The following is a 15,021-nucleotide window of genomic DNA, read 5'->3' as shown; positions in this document are numbered from 1 at the left end:
TATCTTGCCTCCCTGAGGAGATCGACCTGACTTCCCTAGCTATATAGTTAGTTTAGTTAGTTTATTTTTGACAGGTACACGACAGACGTGTCAAATTTTGGCGTCGTTGCCGGGGAGGCAATTGCCCTATCTGTTTTTGTTTCGTTTATTTTATCCGTCTCTGGGAATTTTTATTCCTTGAGGCAGTTCTTATTCATTTTCTTTCAGTGTTGTTTATGCCTGTGTCGAGACGGGTTTGAGTTAGTTTGGTGATTGAACCAGAGAGATTATTCAGGCATAGACTCCGTCTGCAGAGAAAATCACGAAAGGAAGACTTGAGTACTTTCGAGCCAGAGCTACATCACTCTCTTTTCGAAGAAGACAGTCCGATTTCTACAGTAAAGATGCCAAAGCTTTCCAGTCATTCGGTGCCTAAAGCATCCTCTATTCCAAAAGGTTTCAATCTCCAGACTGAGGATGGGAATACATTCGACATCCGTCCTTCTTATATCAATCTGGTGGAGAGAAATATCTATAGAGGTGTGGCTGGTGAAGACCCGAGGAAGCACATGGAGGTCTTTACAGACTACTGTTCTACTATCCCCGCCACTAAGGGGGTAACTCAAGATAAGATTAAGGAGGTTTTATTTCCTTTCTCTTTGCGATTCGGCTGGGGAGTGGTCGATCGACTTGGACCGCACAGCTGCAGGAGTTACAGATTGGAAGTCTCTTGCTCTTGCCTTTTACAAGAGATATTTCCCTCCACAACGCACCAATCTGCTGAGGGCTAAGATTACCAGTTTCAGACAGGCTCTCGATGAGACTTTATATGAGGCGTGGTCACGATTCAAGAAGTTGGTGAGGTCTATTCCTCACCATGTTTTTGACCCATGGTTTATAGCTAATCAGTTCTACAATGGGCTGTATGACGACCACAGAGCCATACTTGATGCGGCATCTAGTGGGAGATTCCAGGAAAACACCGATGATGATAAGGGATGGTCCCTTATTGAAGAGATGGCGAATCATAGTGCTGAGTATGGAAAACCGAGGGATGGGATTAGAACAGTTCATGCAGTAGATAAGCAGGTTGTGGCTCAGCTGGAGGCCATGAATGCTAGATTTGACAAGTTGGAGTTACAAGCTGCTGGGGAGCCTCAGACGGTCCATGTTCTTACTAGAGGTGAGACTGTTTCATATGAGAGATGTGGGAGTAATGATGGCCACACTGCTGTTGGCTGTCTTGTGGAGAAGGAACAAGTCCTTACCTTTCAGCAATATAGGCAAGGAGAGGGTTCCTATTACAATAACCAAGGGGCAGTCCATCCCAATTTGAGGTGGACTAGTCAAAATGTGCTCAATCCTACTCCTCCTCCGCACCAGTAACAGCCATATGTCCCTCCACATAAGAATCAACAAGGCTATCAGAAGCCTCCTTCCTTTGCTCCTCCTAATCACGGTGCATCATCTTCCAGTGGGGTGAGTGAAATAGGTGAGCTTAAGTCTATGTTGCAGTCCTTCACAAAGCAGTGGTAGCTGAGTGATCAACAGAAAGATGCGTCCATTAAGGCACTTGAAACTCAAGTTGCCCAATTAGCCACGAATCAATCTTCAAGAAAGCAGGGTCAATTACCGACTCAAAATGAGAAGAATCCACATGAGACGGTAAATTTGATAAATTTGAGAAACGGTCGCTCATATGAGGGACCGGAAATGTAAAAATCAGACCCAAGGAAGGCTATAACTGATGGTGAACAGTGTTCTGCCGAAGAAAATGAGCTGACTGCAAAGAAAGTGCTCGATCGACTGGTTTCTGGGGGTCGATCGAGCAGGTTGGTGATGAAAGTGCTCGATCGAGTAGTTTTTCTACTCGATCGAGTGAACAGGAAAGTGGAGTTGTTCGATCGAGTGATATTTTCACTCGATCGAGTGATATTGTTGAAGATTCTACTCGATCGAATGGGCAATTTGGTCGATCGAGTAGTTTTGATGACGGGAAGCTTATTCAAGAGCCTGCTAGTGCTCGATTAAGTGATAAATCACCGGAAAGACCTCGTTCGAGAGGTAAGAATCGTCCAAAAGATACAGAGCTTGCTTCGGGTGATACATTGGAAGAGAGAAACAAGGGACTCGAGATACCTATCACGGTTCCTTTCCCGAGGCGTCTGCAGAGTACTAAAGCCAATCAACAATTCGGCAATTTTGTCGAACTTCTGAAAAGCTTGGAAGTCACTGTGCCATTCACCGAGTTGCTGACAAAGGTACCCTCTTACCTTAAATTTATGAAAGAAATTTTATCGCGTAAGAGGAATATTAGTGATAATGAGACAGTAGCTTTGACTGAGGTGGGGTCAGCCCTATTTCAAAATAAGTTACCTCCAAAACAGTCAGATCCGGGTAGTTTTTCAATTCCGTGTCATATCGGTACCCATTTGATTGATAACGCGCTATGCGATCTAGGCGCTAGCGTGAGTGTCTTACCGTTATCTCTGGCTAAGAGACTTGGTTTGACAAAGTTGAGTTGCAACAACATGACTGTCCAGATGGCCGACCGTAGTATATCACGGCCACTAGGTATAATAGAAGACATACCTATTCAGATCGGGAGGTTCTTTATTCCCGTTGATTTCGTTGTCTTAAACATCCCCGAAGATGCACACACCCCTATTATTTTAGAGAGACCATTTTTGTCTACTGCCCGTGCAGTTATAGATGTCGGGGGGAAGACTTTGACCTTTCAGGTAGGGGACGAGGAGCTGATTTTTCATCAGTCTAAGTTCCGGAGGGCTCCTATGCAAGCTCAGCCTTGCAATGCTCTATCTTTTATTGACCCTATTATTGACACTCCAGATGAAAATTTGGAGTATTGTGCTGCTATTGTTACCCCTCCGCCTCAGATTGAGAGCAAAAAGGAGGAAAGTTCGTCTGTTTTCTTTGCTGCAGGTACAGATGAAAGCAATGAAGGAGTTGTCAAAGGGTGTTGTGCAATTACTGTCAATCAAATTGGGAGTAAGGATGCTAAGGACGGTGATAAAGGAGCAAGGATGAGGAAAGTTCATGCTTATGTGGATGTGAACTATTCCCCTCCTAGAGAATTAAACGATTCAAATTCAAGCTCATGGAAGCTGAAGAGGACAGTCAACGTTGCTGAAATGACGTCCTCCAGTCAGGAGCCCTCCCAGAGGCTACTGAAGTGCATTGGAAAGTGAGCGGGGAAATGCCCCGTGTAACACCTTGTAATAAACAATTTTTAAAATTTCCGTTGAATTTCTTTTATTGCTTTTAATTAGGACAATTAGTTTATAGACAATTTTTAGCGTAGATTTAAGACTATAGACTTTTCTTATGCGTTTTTGGTATTTTGGGATATTTTTGCACGTGTTTTTATGCAGGTTTGGGGAATTTTTACGCATTCCAAAGGAAGAAATGACGAAATTAAAGAGCTTACGCAAGAAAAGAGCTCGATCGAGTACTTTTAAACTCGATCGAGTGAAATGTGGACGATCGAGTACTTCTTTCCCAGTCGATCGAGTAAAGCACAAAAAGGGACTTCTCGATCGAGTAGAATTCTACTCGATCGAGTGAATAGGCCATCAAAGTGCTCGATCGAGTAGTTTAAAACCACTCGATCGAGTAAATTTGGAAGGACACAGGGAGTTTTTCTTCCTTAAACTCTTTTGTTTTGTTTCTAATCCCATTTTCCCCTAATTTTCGTTCCTCTTCCCCTCTGATTGTGAAAAGTCCCCCAAATCTCCAATTTCTTGCTCTAAATACCAAATCCGCCTCCTACAAATTGTTGCTTGCTACTTAATCTTTCAAAGCCCCTTAATTCCCTCTTGATTTGTGCTCGTTTTCACGGTTTAAAAGCGGGTTAGGGTTCGCGGTTTTTAGATCGAAAAATCGCCTTTTCTTGCTTGTTCTTTGAAGATTAATTGCAATTTGTAGGTTTTTCTCGTCAAGTAAGTGATTCCTTCATCCTCTATGCATTTTAATTTCGATTATTTTGAATTTTATGAGGTAAATTTGGAATTAGGGTTCGAAAATCCACTGTTGGTAGAATTTTTCGACTTTAATTGTATTCGTTTGCCCTTACTTATCTTACTTGATGATCATCCCCACTTCTCACTGTTTAGCATGCTTCAATTCGAATTTTACGCAAAATTTGCGATATGGGTTCAGGACAGTCGAAATTTTCGACTGTCATTATGGTTCTTGTTGCTGTAATTTGCCTAGTAACTTTATTGTTGCTCAATTGCTGTTGTCATTACCTGTTATGCCCGCCTTATCGCCGTTTGCATGCTGTGATTCGAATTTTTCGAGGATTGTTGGGAATTTTTAGGGCTGAAGTCGAAATTTCGACTGTTAGGGGTTTATCATGCTGTATACTGCTGGTTTTCATGCTGTTAGCCGCTGTTTTCTTATCATACCCCCTGCCCTATGTTCACAGGATGAAATCTAGCTCACTACCTTCTACTAGCACCACTTCTAGCCCGTCCTTGAGTGAGACGGTAGCCCCTGCTGCTGCCACCGCCTCCACTTTAGTCAGTACCGCAGCCCCAGTGTTCCTAGTTTCAGCTGCAAGTACAGTTTTCGCTCCAGCTAGCTCTGCTGCTAGCTCAGTTTCGGCTGCCACTTCAGTTACGGCCACTACCTCTGCTAGCACTGCTGCTAGTCTCTCTTCAGTGGTGGCCACATCAGCCACTACTTCTACAACAGCCGCTGTTTCTACACCTGTGGTGGACTCGCCAGCAGCTGCAGCTGCCTTTAGAGCAGCCCTGCTTCCTCACACCGTCACTGCACGGGCTTCTGCTTTGGGTTCCAGAGGCCGGGGCCAAGCTCGTAGACAGTCCCGTTCTACGCCAGCTCCTGTCACCTCTACTTCTGCTGCTACTTCTACTTCAGCTGCTGCTCCTTCTACTTCTGGCACGGTCACAGTTCGAGGGGACACTTCCCTCGACCCTCACCCAGACTATCCGCAGGTACATTTTGTTAACGCTTTACATCGCAAGAAATTTTATCACCTGCTAGGTTGCGTGTTAGTACCTTCCCGATTTCTAGAGAAATCGGCACTTGAGAGACTCGGTATCTACGAGTCGGTTTGTGCTTTACTACGGGGCACGGGGATGGCCGGACTCATCACTATGAGCGGCCGTACCTTTCCGGAGCTGAGCCTTGAGGTTCTCAGCTCCTTTACCTTCTCCTCAGGGGCACACGATGCTGACCCCACTATTTCTTCAGTGTCCTTCCGGTTGTTTAACCGGACTTTTCAGATGACTTTAGAGGAGTTCGGTAGGAGACTTGGCCTCTCTTCTACGGGGGAGACTACACCCCCTAGGAGGGTCTTTCGTCAGCTTTGGCGGACCCTGGCCCAGACCACTTTTGCGGAGCGAAAGCTCCAACTGGTCCACCTTCTCCCTGTCCGTTGTTTTCTTAGATTGATGGGGAGCACTATCTTCGGCCGAAAGGAGCCGAACAACATCACAAACACCGAGCTCTCCATCCTGGGTGGTTACCTGAACGTTGACTGCGAGGGTCCTTTTACCCTCAACATAGCTTACTTAACCGCCCAGTACCTTCAGAGCCAGGGGCTGAAGGAGACGGGGACCATTGCCTGCGGTGGCGCATAGCCACCATTCTTGTCCGTTCCCTTATCCCCGTTTGGCCTCGTGACTTGCAATACCTCGAGGGAGAGAGGCTATTGAGTCTGAATGCCATGCTTTCTCAGCATTGGCTTATCCCACACTACCAGACATGGAAGATAGACGGCTCATTGTCTGTTGACTTACCCTGTGACACTCTCCCCCGTCTAGAGCCCATGCCTACTGTTGCTATGGGTGCCCGACTTCCACCACTGCCTGACCTTCACCTTCCACTCCGACCTACTCCCGCTGCACCCGCCGCCAAGAAGCGGCGCCTTGAGACTGGAGAGGGGCTCACACCTTCAGGGAGTACCCAGCCTTCCACGGCTACTCTCATCCTAACCCCTACTCCCACTACTACTACCACTCCTACTCCCACTCCCACTGACCAGACACAGGCTCAGCCGGTCCTACCGGCTACTTTCGTACCATCTCCCCCCTTTGTGGCGTCCGCGGTCATGGACCAAGGGCGCCGTGACGGTTTGTTGCTTGAGATTGCAGAGCGTCAGGCTCGTATGGAGAGGGACATGACTCTAGCCTTGCACCCTCTGTACGAGTACCACTTGCGGTGACACCGTCCGATCCCAGAGGGTTGGCCACACCCTTCCTTCTACCGGTACCCAGCTGAGGGGTACCCGGAGTCTGCTGAGGAGGAGGAGGAGGACGAGGACCCTGAGGTGGCTGTGGAGAGAGCTCGCGCTGAGGAGCAGAGGAGGAGAGAGATCCGGAGTACACGGTGGTGGACGACGACGCTGATGGGTAGCTACTGGTCTACTCACTTCCCCAGTTTTCTGGCTGGTTTGGGGAAGTTCGCATTTTGTATGTATCTCTTACTCTTTTATTTTGTCTCCTTTTTATTTATTGCTTTTTTCTTATTGGTTGTTTATTCTCGTTCCCCTGTATATATCTGCTGGTGTATGCTGGAGGACAACGAGGGCGTTGTCCGTTTTGGTTTGGGGAGGGTATTGCATCTTTTTGAGTCTGCATTTGTATTTGTTTTGCACTCACGTTTATTCTTCAGCTTGCATTGTTTGTTTATTTCATTAAAAAAATCAAAATCCAAAAAATTAGAAAATTTCAAAAAAATTCAAAAAATTCACGTTTATTTTTGCATATAGGTTGAGTCGGAACGGTAGATTTCCGTGATGATAATGCACTATAACTTGTCATTTTACTTGAATCTTGCACTTTATTGACAGTTATTAGCTGAGTCTTGCGCATATCTACGAGTTTCTGTTCAAATATAGCTGACTGTTTAGACTTGACCTGATAAATTGGCAAACTATTTGAAAAATTATGAGTTTTAGAGCCATAACTGGTGACATTCATGACCAGTTTTCATAGGAATTGAGAGTAGTACTCCTTGCATAGCATGTTCATCTTTTTTTGCACTTTTATGACATTCAATTTCTCGTCAAATGCACATATTCGGGTTTGTGGTTGTTGTCACATGCAGGGAGGTGCTTTCAAATTTCCCTTCCCTTATAGTTTTCACCCATTTAGCTCCACATAAGCCAAAATTTGCCTTTTTGACCCGTTAGCTACATCCCAAACTAAGCCTGCCCAGTCAAGCTAGTTAGCATGTCTTTTGTGGTATGTTTTTTCGGCTGCAATTTGGCCCGTATTTCTTTGTTTGGAGTTGGTGGAAATTATGGAAGGAGAAAAGAAAAAAAAAAGCGAATTGAAAAAGAAAAAAAAGAAAGACGTGAAAGAAAGGAAAGAAAAAGAAAAAAAATGAAGAATGAAAAAAAAAAAAAAAAAGCTGGAACGTGAGAAAGAAGAAAAAAAAAAGTTTGAAAAAAAAAGTTTGTTTTGTTTCAGTTAGTTCATTCGGACGGTAAAAAAAAAAGGAAAGTTGTGACCGTCTGACTCCTCCATTCTTATTCTATATTTTTGAGGAGATTGTGTTTGAGTTTAGTGAGTTGTGTGCCAAATGAAGGGCACTTATACTTAGTTTTTCAGTCAGTTGAGATTCGGATGGTTTATTATGGTCCTGTTAGGAACTAGCTTGACGCTTTTACCTCCACATTTCCATAACTTGTTTTGCCTTTTCTCACCTGAACCTCACTATTCCCATATTATTTGTAAGCCCTCGGCTGTGACGAACATTATTGGTTGGAGTGTGTGCATTAGTACTTGAATTGTCTTTCATTTTTGTTGCATGTATGCTATGTAGGTCGCAGTTAGGTGAGTGTCTGTCTTTTCTTCTCTCTTTTACATATAACATTTACCCTTTGCTTCATGAGAGAAGAGTGCCACGAGAGAGTCCGATTTTGTTGGTCTTGCAAGGTCGATAGGTTGGCTATATTTCTGAACAGCTTATAATTCGTTTGCGTTTTGACTGCTTAGCTTTAACTGTTAGTTTTTGTTGCATTAAATTGGTTCAAGTAGACAAGTTAAGCTAGCTCTGAGTTATCATTTCCGTTCCATTAGTTGCATTTTAGTTTACTCGAGGACGAGTAAAGGTTCGGTTTGGGGAGATTTAATACGTGCATTTTGTATAGTCTTTTTAGCCTATTTCAGCACGTATTTCTATGTATTTTTATACTGTTTTTATAGTATTTTGCCCCGAATTGGCTACTTTGGTTCGTTTTGTCCATCTTGTAGAAATGAACGCGAAAGTAGTGGAATCGTACTCTTTTTAGTCCTTTTTGCATGCATTTAGAGGAGACGGGATTTTCCAGAGTGAGATACTGCGTTGGGAGGCGTCGAGGCACGGTTTACGAGGCAGTCGGGCACGGACTTGAGTTGATTTGAAGACAAAGGACTCGATCGAGCAGTTTTACCACTCGATCGAGTGGGTTTTACGTCCTCTGATGGTCGATCGAGTAGTTTTCTACTCGATCCTTAAGATGCTGAAAGAGAGGTTACTTGATCGAGTAACTATCTACTCGATCGAGTAGATTATGCTGAGGTTTTGCTCGATCGAGTGGTTTTATTCCACTCGATCGAGTGGTTTTCGCTGTTATGGGCTTTAATTAGCCCGTGTTTTGTTTTATTTTGCAAAACTTACTTATTTTCCTATTTAAGCATGCATTAGTTAGGTCATTAGCATCAGATTTTATTCACTACTTAGCTTTTATCAAACTTTACTGCGTTAAACATTCTTCTTCACTGTAACCTTGTTCTTCGGATTTATCTTGCTCGGATTTTGTGTTCTTTACGCCGGATTCGCAAGATTGTAATTCCTTTTCTCTCCTCTTAATAATAATTAATCGTTTGTTTGCTTTAATTCTTTATTTACTTCATTTATTTCCTTTGCCCTAATTTACTCTTTATGCGATTTTATTATAGTTTTAATATGTTGAATGCTGGTAATTTATCTGCTGTTAGTATTGTTAGTTTAATTAGCGACATGAGTAGCTAAACCCCTTTCATGTTGGGATTAAGGAATCTGCGGTAGGAATGTGACGATGTAGTAAATGAAATAGATGAATTAATTGTGAGATTCTGTCACCATAGCAATTTAATTGTATTTATCAACTTAGTTGAGTGCACGCTTCTGAGTTACCTCTTTAATCTGGCTAAAATTAATCCTAGATCGAAAGATTGGACAAAATAGGCCTGCTATGAACAGTAGACTACCCTGACGAGAATGAAAGTTAAGTTAGTGATATTTTAGGATAGAAAGTGGACCGAAAGGACCTTTCAACATCCGTCTTACATTAATTCGTCTGAGTCATTTACAGCTGAGTCACTGGACTACCGTAGTGAACTGAATTCCCGACATGTTCCTCTTTATCTGATAGTTTAATCCTTATTTCTTGCCTTTATTGCTCCTGCCTTTATTTCTCTTTCCTTTATACTTCGTAGTTTAAAAAACAATTCAAACAACCCCTCCCCCCTCATTTGTGACCAAATAGACGGACTTCTACAGATATCTTGCCTCCCTGAGGAGATCGACCTGACTTCCCTAGCTATATAGTTAGTTTAGTTAGTTTACTTTTAACAGGTACACGACAGACGTGTCAGGGCGCCTGACCGTCTTCCAGATCACGTCCCAATATCGTCGAGTACCGACTTCATTGTACCTGTTACGGACATTCTGTTCTTGAGACGGTTCCCAAACAAATGATAGCTACAAAAAAAAGGCGATAAAATTTCATATAAGTATAAAATAAAAGTCTAACCTTGGTTCTTAAAAAATTTATCAAAATTAATTATTTGGTTTCTAAAACAAAGAACTACGGAAAATATATACCCGAAAGTTATTGAACCACGCCTCTTTTTGTGCATTAGAAGCTTGTGTCCACGATGTAGGAATTGGACCCACGAAATTAGTCTTCGTGCTTTTCGTGACACCTCGTATCACGCAATCGTCCATAAACCTGCATTTATTTTGAACATGTAAAATTAGAAACAATTATTATTTTACAAAAAAAAAATAATAATAATAGTAGACTAATAAAGAATAAGACTTACCATAATCCCGCCGGCTCAAGTATCATTCGATGATCCGAAGTGTACCGTATCGGCACCTGTACTGCCTCGTCGGTAGCGTCGGTCTCGTCACCGTCTGTCTGCATCGGATCCTCACGCACAAACTCCTCCTCCTCCGCACGCGTACTCTGTCCAGAACCTGAGTCGCCTCCACGCTTCCTAACTCGACCTACTCCAGCCATCTGTAGTAATATAAATAAAAATTAACACAAATAATGATAAATGAAAATTATACGAACTTCTAAATTTTAATTATTTACTCTTGAGGAATACAAAATTATACCAATTTAATCATACTCATCATCGTCGTTGTCCTCCTCCTCATCCTCATCATCGTCATCATCATAATCATCTTCATCTTCAAACCCCTCGTCCCTCCTCCTCCTTTTCTCCTCCTCCCTTCTCCTCCTCACCTCTTCTTCCCCCCTCCTCTCCTCCTCTTCTTCCCTTCTCTCCTCCTCCTCCGCTTCATCCTCCCCCGGCAGTCTCTCTTCCACATCATAATATTCTTCCTTTTCCATGTCTTCACCATCTTTATTCTCATGCTCATAGTTGATTTCATCGGGTGGAGACAAAAAGTGTTTCATTTGAAACGTTTTCTTCTTGGAAAAAAGTTGTATCAACTTGTGACCGTGCCTTTGTCTTAAAGATTGCACACCACGCATTTTGATTTCTATCATTTGTTGTGCTTGGATAAGTAGCAAAATACACTTGATGAGCCTGATGTGCAAGTATAAATGGATCATACTTAGAGTATGTTCTAGTACGATTCACTTCTACAAGCTTGTATTGTTCATGTACTCTCATTCCAGCCACAGAATTATCCTTCCAGTCAACCTTGAATAAGACAGTTTTATAAGCTCGGTCACGTCCATTATAACTAATTTCAAAGATATCTTCAACTATACCATAGTATTCGTTGTCATTAAGAGTAGAAATAGTAACCCCCCAATTGCACCTAGCCTTACCTTTACCGTGGTTGAATGTTTGAAAATTAAACCCATTAACCGAGTATCGATTTCACCTTCTTACCATTTCTGAAGGACCAAAAGTCAAACTTCTTATCAAATCATCTTGATTATTCAACTCAATTACATGTTTCTGAAACCATGTTGGAAATTGGTCCTCATGTTTGTCCCAAACATCATCCTTACTTATTAGGATTCCTCTCAATGAAATCATTAACAAATTGTGTTTCATATGACTCCAAGAGGTCACAATTAGATAGCACGTAAAGGTGGGCACGATTATACTCCTTATCATCCAAATATCTTGTTTGCCCCTTTGATGAACACCATTCATCATCTTGAGTTTGAAAAAATTCGGGTAAACTTCCGTCTATTTCATCCGGTTTCTCAACATTCAAGTTTTTTGCTTTGGTTTCTATATGTTTTTCAAAGTAAAGAGAACAAAAGTTTGCAATCTCTTCCGTTAAATAACCATTGCATATAGAACCTTCCACCCTAGCTTTATTACCAATTTTTTTTCTTCAAATGATTAAGAAACCTATAAAAGTTAATGATGAGTTTTATTAATAATAAAGTTTGAACATATAATAAATAGATTAGTTATTATTATTAATTTTAATTTAAAAGTAGCTAGATTATCTTAATTACCTTTCAAATGGATACATCCACCTATATTGGACGGGTCCTCCAACTTTGGCTTCATATGGCAAATGAACCGGTAGATGCTCCATGGAGTTAAAAAATGCAGGAGAAAAGATCATTTCAAGCTTACACAATATCTGTGGTATTTGCTCTTCCAGACGAATTATGTCATCCACACATATTGAAGAGGCACATAAATCTCGGAAGAATTGACTAATCTCAACAACTGTATTCCAAACGTTTGTCGGCACGAGGTGTTTCAAAGCAACGGTTAATAATCGCTCCATGAATACATGACAATCATGACTTTTCAAGCCTTGCAACTTCAGCTTCTTAAGATCAACACATCGACTAAAATCTGATGCATACCCATCAGGAAACTTCAAATTTTGTAACCACTCACACAATACCTTTCTCTTAGCTTTGTCGAGAGTGAAAATGGATGTTGGCTTAGACCCGTCGCCGCGAATGTGTAATTTGGGACGATGACAAAATTTCTGCAAATCTTTTCTAGAAGCAATGCTATCACATTTTCCACCTTCTACATCCATGATCATGTCAATTAGTTGCTCAAAGAAATTCTTTTCTATATGCATTACATCCAAATTATGTCTTATCAACATTGTCTTCCAATAAGGAAGGTCCCAAAGAATACTTCTTTTAAACCAACCGTTTTTCTGCTTTTTCAATTCTTTAAATTCTTCTTTGGTACCATCAACAGGGGATGGTAAATCACATACCGTCTTCCATATCTCATCCCCAGGCACTCGTTTCGGAGGGGCATCAAGCACCTCTTTACCTTTTGTGAATTGAAAGCTTTCTTGTTCCTCCTATTTGGATTTCCCTCTCCTAAGAAGCATCTATAACAATCAAACCAACTTATTTTCTTGCTATTGGGAAGCCAAAATGCTTTACTTTCCTCCATGCAACAAGGACATGCTTTTTGTCCTTGTGTAGACCACCCAGATAGCATACCATAGGCGGGAAAATCATTTATTGTCCATAAAAGGGAAGCTTTAAGTTGAAAATTTTATTTTTTAGACACATCATAAGTTTCCACCCCAACTTCCCACAAATATTTCAACTCCTACACCAATGGTTGTAAATAAACATCCAAATTACGTTTCGGGCTTTTTGGTCCGGGAACAATAAGTGACAAGAAGATAAATGGTCTTTTCATACATAACCAAGGTGGTAAGTTGTATGGTGTGACCATAACGGGCCAACAAGAATACTTCCTCCCAAAATTACCGAAAGGATCAAATCCATCCGTACACAAGCCAAGTCGTACATTGCGGGGTTCCTTGACAAATTCAGGATACATCTGATCAAATCGTTTCCATTCTTCCCCATCACTAGGATGACTCATCTTCCCCGGAGCACGTGGGTTTTCTTTGTGCCATTTCATTTGTTCGGCAATGTTTTTGGTGGCATAAATTCTTTGAAGTCTTGGTGCGAGAGAAAAGTAAAACAATTGGTTACATGTTATTGGTTTCTTACTCTTTTTGGCCCTCTTACTACCGTTGCCTTTTTTCAACACCAAAACTGTATCTCCTTCACTTGTCTCATATCTATCCGCCCCACAATCTTTACATTTGTCAAGCAAAGCATTATCTTTCCAAAATAGCATACATCATTCAGGACATGCATCAATCTTTTCATGCGGTAAATGAAGACCTTTAACTACTTTTTTGGTAGTGTAGAAACTTCGGGTCATGATATTATCATCGGGGAAAGATTCCTCAAGGAACGAGGCAATGCCATCAACAGCAAGAAATGACATATTAAACTCACATTTCAAGGTAACTAGCCTAGAAGCGGCTTGTAACAATGTCATTCTGCTTCCTTCATACAAGGGTTTTTCTGAGGCTTTTAACATGTCAATAAAGGCTTTTGCTTGTGGGTGTGGCGGTTGTTCTTCAGAAATGGTTGTATGGTCATCACTATTAAAAATAGTGGAATCCATAGCATCAACAACAATCTCTCTATATGGGTTCTCATCATTTTGTATTTGTTGGGTGTGAGCTTGTTCATGAATTGGATAATATGCTTCTCCATGTGAAATCCAATTGTAATAATTTGGCTTAAACCCGTTTATAATGAGATGTTCTTCTACTACAATGTGAAGCTGGTATTTCAGGTTTTTGCATTTGGCACAAGGACACCTAAGTTTTTTGTCTACCAAGTCATATTCATCTTGTTGTTTAGCAAATTCAATAAACTCGCTAACACCCTTTATAAATCTAGCGGTAAGACGTCTTTTCTTATTGGAATGGTCTAATTTTCCTTCATACATACATGAACGTTCCAATCTCTTCATTTTAATCTAAAGAAGACCCCACAATAATTTAAACATTTTTAAAAAATAACAATAATATTACATACAAAATTTAAACATTATACAATAAACATATGAAAACAATATATAAATATTGTCAATAAGTAATCCATCTTCGAATGGGGTCCTTATCACTCCAACCTAAATCCGTCAATATACGTTTCAAGTCACTAACAAACACACTTGTAATTTATTAATGGGGAAAAAATTTGGCAGCAATTCCCTTCAGTTGTCCAAATACACATCAATGTAGAATATCTAATTACTCCACATATACATGTATTCGGAGAACATTAAAGGGATCGCCACCAAACTCATTCCTCATTAATAAATCACAAGTACGTGTTTACTACCTAAATAACTTGAAACGTACAAAGACAGTCCCAAAATGGGGACTATTCAAGAATTACTCCTAATGAGTAATTCTTGAACGGTAATTCTTGAACGGGTACTAAGTCAACATCAAATCAAACTAACACTAATTTAAAGTTTAAGATAAACAACAACACACTTGGTACTAAATTAATTAAGTCAATCAATAGCACAATTCAACCACATAATAAAGGTTTCTATCCTAAAGTCCGTAGCATAATTTGAACTAAAATTACTAAATTTAAAAGGTAACAGGTAAGAGGAGGTTACCTAATCAACTAAAAGCAAAAATGAAAAGAAAAAAAGATGCAACAGCTACCGCGGACGGTGGTGCTCAGCAGCACGGTGACAACCCTGAAAGGAGAAAAGAAAAGAAAAAAAAACAGGGTTATTCAACCTCAATTCATCAATAACATGAATTATCAAACTAAATTTATCAAAATCAAGTCCTAAAGAAGGTTCCACTTAGCTAATAGCTAATTTCTCTTAATTCAAAAGACGGTTCCACTTAGCTAATTCCATTAATGCAAAAGACGGCTTCACTTAGCTTAATATTAATAATAATAAGACGGTTTCACTTAACTTAGTAATAATAATAGTAATAATAATATTAATTAAAACGGTTCCACTTAGCTTAATACTA

This window comes from Silene latifolia, chromosome 11 (assembly GCF_048544455.1).
Source record: "Silene latifolia isolate original U9 population chromosome 11, ASM4854445v1, whole genome shotgun sequence".
Lineage (NCBI taxonomy): Eukaryota > Viridiplantae > Streptophyta > Magnoliopsida > Caryophyllales > Caryophyllaceae > Silene > Silene latifolia.
Note: the sequence above shows the minus strand (reverse complement) of the source record.